The sequence below is a fragment of the Branchiostoma belcheri genome, unplaced genomic scaffold, assembly GCF_001625305.1.
Source record: "Branchiostoma belcheri isolate BF01 breed outbred unplaced genomic scaffold, Haploidv18h27 scaffold13, whole genome shotgun sequence".
NCBI classification, from domain to species: domain Eukaryota; kingdom Metazoa; phylum Chordata; class Leptocardii; order Amphioxiformes; family Branchiostomatidae; genus Branchiostoma; species Branchiostoma belcheri.
Genome location: NW_017802713.1, coordinates 1,955,180 through 1,960,000, shown reverse-complemented (window position 1 = coordinate 1,960,000; position 4,821 = coordinate 1,955,180). Strand labels below are relative to the sequence as shown.

The 4,821-nt window shown below is 36.7% G+C and overlaps 2 long non-coding RNA genes across 3 annotated transcripts; one reads left to right on the top strand and one right to left on the bottom strand.

Moving 5' to 3' along the window:
- Positions 1-180: 180 nt before the first annotated feature.
- On the top strand, positions 181-2,484 carry LOC109463971. The gene is made up of 3 exons (XR_002139853.1): positions 181-332; positions 915-1,010; positions 1,409-2,484. It is a non-coding gene; the product is annotated as an uncharacterized LOC109463971 (long non-coding RNA).
- A 164-nt stretch (positions 2,485-2,648) lies between these two features.
- On the bottom strand, positions 2,649-4,375 carry LOC109463974. Of its 2 annotated transcripts, XR_002139855.1 has the most exons (4): positions 4,335-4,375; positions 3,738-3,784; positions 3,301-3,446; positions 2,649-2,899 (listed from the first exon to the last, which is right to left on the bottom strand). It is a non-coding gene; the product is annotated as an uncharacterized LOC109463974 (long non-coding RNA). The 2 variants fall into 2 exon arrangements; XR_002139854.1 differs by lacking the exon at positions 4,335-4,375 and having other exon boundaries at positions 3,738-4,316.
- Between the last annotated feature and the right edge of the window lie 446 nt (positions 4,376-4,821).

The following is a 4,821-nucleotide window of genomic DNA, read 5'->3' as shown; positions in this document are numbered from 1 at the left end:
AGGTACTAAAAAATATTTGAAAGACGTACGGGGTTTTTTTTGGAGGGGGGGGCATAAAACTAAAGATTGAGTTCAGATAACATTGTCAACCTACCAATAAATTGTAACTGTCATCGTTTTATTATAATTTGTTCTATTATTATTAAGTAGCATTAGCGTCAGGTACGTGTGGGAGGGCGTTTCTATTATTCTATATTTGCAGCTGCAGCAAGGCTTTTCGACGTCCTTGATTGCAGAAAGAATTTGTTGTCGAGTTTTTAATGTCACATGCAAAAGATGTTCTTTTATTACTTCAGTCATGGATGCCCCCTGCCTCAAGAACTATAACAATGGTAAGGAATTGTAATATTAATATTTTTGTTATTCTAGGACTTCAAAATGTTTTCATATCATACTTCTACTCAATATAACTGTTACATGTACTTTACAGCCAAGATTATGTGTACTACTATCCCTGGTTATGTTGAAGTAACGTTTTTTTTTTTACATATTTGTCTTTTTTGGAAGTGTCAAATACAGCCAATTTCAACAGTTCTAGCAACTGTAAACCCTTTCTCCCATGAACCCCCAGTAAATCTGTATCTATAATAACCGGCTATATAGATACAAAACACACCATCTGATCTTGATTTATTTACATCCTTTTATTTATCTGTTAGTTAGTAACTGTTACATGTACATGTATATGCATGACATTACACTGTACCTAAATGGATGATAAATAGAGTTCTTTTTTTGCTTCTCTATGATCTGTCTACAAGCCACAAGTCGCTTCTCTATTATCTGTCTACAAGTCACATTTTTTGGTATATTGCTGATTATGGCTTCATGGATTAAAATGTAATGATGTAATATTTTTGTATGACCAATACTTGTATGACTTACAATATGGTTGTCTATGGTTGTCTTTCCAGAGGAGGAACTTCTGGTAGAGTACTGGAAAAGAGGCTACCAGTACTCTTGAGATCTCAACATTTTTTAGCAACTTTCATGACGTGGATCTAAGGCAGGTAGTACTATATATTATATCAGGGGGAGCTTCATTTGAAAACTCTTATGTGTACATGTTTGTCATGTGTTAAAGAAATGCTTGTTATTGTACAATTGTTAAAATATTGTAGCATCAATGTTTTCTACCAGCACAGCTCTTAATGTTGAATAGGGGTGGCTAAGCAGTTCTTTAGAAAGAGATGGTCAAGGAATATCATGGTGTACATGTAAAATAACTTTTAAAAGATGCAGAATGTCTCATCATGATAGGCTGTCTCTACATGATGTATTGTGTTATATGGTGTAGTGTATGAATATGATCTGAAACAACAGTTTTGTTTTTCAATCTTATTCAAGGGGAACAAACTAGGCAATATTGTGCTGTCAACAAACCCATTTATTTATTTATTGTATACAGTGTGCGGCAGCTAAAGTACAGGTACAACAAGCTTGGGCTATGAAGGCGTCTTGGCACCAGCTCCAATGCAGAAGTGAGGGAGGCCATCCGGGTACGAGTTATCAAGTGTATAGCACAACACTTCCCATTTAAATCCAAATTTCAATAGTCATGTACTCACCTGTAACATTTCCTGTACATGTGTATCTCGTATAAAAGTATTCAATCAGTAATCAATGATTTATAGTTTATCCATGTGACCCTTCCCCCCTGATCCCATACTGTACTACAGAAAAGCTATGTACACAGTACATCACATGAAGATAGTTTCTTCATGTGAAGTTGTCATCAAACAAATCATGACAGTACCAGTTTGTGATTGTAAGTGGTGTTTCTAATGAAAGTCATGAAAGCATCTCAAAAATTGTATGTGTAGTATCACTGTAAGTAGTTGCACATTAGATAGGGTATTAAATAAAGCACTTTCTGAATAATGTTGATAGGTCCTTCATGTCAAGTTGTTGTCAAACAGATCATGACAGTACCAGTATGTGATTCTATGTGATGTTAATGTTATGAAAATCAGGAAAGCATCCCAAAAATATATGCAGTATCACTGTGACTAGTTGGCAATGCACGCAAGTCTAGCGTCTTACAACTAACAGTATAGCAATGTGTACAGTTGTGGATATGGTATATCAAACACAGAATTAAAAATACTGTTACTATTACTTGTTTCTAAAAGCATAACAAACTTACATTGTACTGTTCTCATGAATACTGTGATGATGTAATATGATGATGTACATGTACTTTCTCCATGAACAATGTTAACTGCCATTAGTATGTGTGGAAAAGCATATTTCTTAGTGTTGCAGTAGACTGCCAGAGTTCTTGTTGCAGGTAAAGCCGAATATTCTATCAATTTACATTACAAGTTGTAGAGTTCTTGTTGCTGGTTAAGAGTTCTTGTTGCTGGTTAAGTCTTACATTTGATGACATAATATTACAAGTTAAGTGTGTGAGAAGATCAGTTCCTCTACATCTGTTACAATAAATAAATCACCAAAGGACCACCAATTAAGTGGACACATAAACTAGGTGTTCTGTGTACAGGTTTGATGTATATTAATTTGCAATTGCCACCAGCTCTCGGTACAGTGTTAATAATAACCTTTAGGGCTAAGTACAGGTGAACAGATGAAATAGGTAATATACATGTTTGTATTACAAACAGCTTTAAAACTACTCTAATACAATGGTTCGGCTTCTTCTCGTTTCTTTGTAATGTTAAAAATATAATTTGAGATGTGTTTGTATAATACAGGATGATCAAAGCGCATAAGAAAGATGCATCATCGCAATTTGTGGGATACCTCTTATTTAACCTTTGCAACATATCACATAAGTAGCGATGAAATCTGTCATTCCAAACAAGTGAGGGTGATGTGCACTCTCGCTGTGCATGGTGGAGCATCCTCGCATCCACGTCTTGTAGTAGGTTTTGGCCCCCTATTTAGACCAGAGATGGAGAAAATTAGTACATGACTAAAGATGATAACTTATTTTTATACAATAAACACCAATCATTATTTATTTCCAGATCCTTCTAACAAATTCAATTTTACATGTATAAGGGCAACAAAGGTACAAATGAAAAATAAGTAAGGAAATGAGTAGCTAGCTTTGGCAAGGGGCATTATCTTGGATGCAATGTTAAGCTGACGGTTTCATATTTGAGGAGAGCCATACATGTACCTCAACCATATTAAAGATCCACTTATCGACACTATCTTGAAGTGACTGGATCAAACTTTACCATCCCGTCTAACGCAGAGTGTACTAAATGTACAAAACTGATGTTTCATGCCAAATGGCAGTGTCTAGATTATGCCCCAAAACAACCACTTTACCTGAAAGGTGTGGCAGGAAATAAAGCGCATTTGGACGGCCAGCAGGTGCACCGTGACCAGGCAGCTTCCTTCTGTCATTCCAGCCTTGCGCAAAGCTATTCAGGTCATCTGATAACAAGGACATCATGCAGAAGCGGATACACCAACTGAAATGATGAAAATTGGGAAAATTTACAAGATGGAAAAGCAATATCACACTGATATAAGCAATAAATATAGAAGGCCATAATGCTATACCTGGCCACCATGCAATTTCTAGATCAGGGAAAAAAGGGTATTAGATCTGGTGACAAAAGTGCAACAACACATTACACAGAAAATAGAGAAGACAAAGAAGTTGAAGCTTCAGCTTTAAACCATCACAGATGCGACCTGTGTTACCTGAGTATATTTAATGAAGTAGATATGCAGTGCAAGGAAGAACAATAAATACTCACATATGAATGGTATTCCCAACTTCTAAGTCACCATCTCTGACTAGTTCCTAAAAACATTGAAAAATATACATCTAGCAAGCAGTATTACATTGCATAAGTATGTGCTACATACAGATATCCACATTTCTCATATTCTGTGACATTGTTAACTACCTAATTTCCAAAACCCCTTCTTGAGTTATCCTCTAAAATTTCAGCAAAAACTCCATCTGCATTCCAGAACAGGCTGCTACGTAAGAGGCTGAAACGAACATGTATAGAATAATAGAAACGCCTCCCCCCCACACACACGTACCTGACGCTAATGCTAATTAATAATAATAGAACAAAGTATAAGAAAACGATGACAGTTACAATTTATTGGTTGGTTGACAATGTTATCTGAACTCAATCTTTAGTTTTATGCCCCCCCCCCCCAAAAAAAAACCGCACGTCTTCAAATATTTTTGACCTCACATGTGCACAAAATATGCAGAGAAAAGAACGGTTCGGTACGATTTTTCCTACACAAACTACTACAGTAGGATGCAATTTTTAACTTAAAACCGCTACAATTGTAAATAGATTCACCAAAAAGGAGAAATCTTAACTAGTTACCTACTACACTAACTCTCAGGCCGCCGCCATCTTTGTCACCTTTGACCTTATTGAGGGACAATTCTTTGTAAAAGGGGAGGGGTGTAAGTTTTCCACACAGTAAAAGTTGCAGTGTAAAACACAGCAAAAGTTGCAGTGTAAAACACAGAAAAAGTTGCAGTGTAAAACACAGGAAAAGTTGCAGTGTAAAACACCCAAAGTTGCAGTGTAAAACACCAAAAGTTGCGGTGTAAAACACCAAAAGTTGCGGTGTAAAATTTTGTACTTGTCGGCCACGGTACCCATCACTGCAACTTTTGCTGTCCCAACACTGCATCTTTTGATGTTCCCTCACCGCAACTTTTGCTGTCTCAACACCGCAACGTTTGGTGTCCCAACACCGCAACTTTTGGTGTCCCAACACCGCAACTTTTGGTGTCTCAATACTGCAACTTTTGGTGTCCCAACACCGCAACTTTTGGTGTCCCAACACCGCAACTTTTGGTGT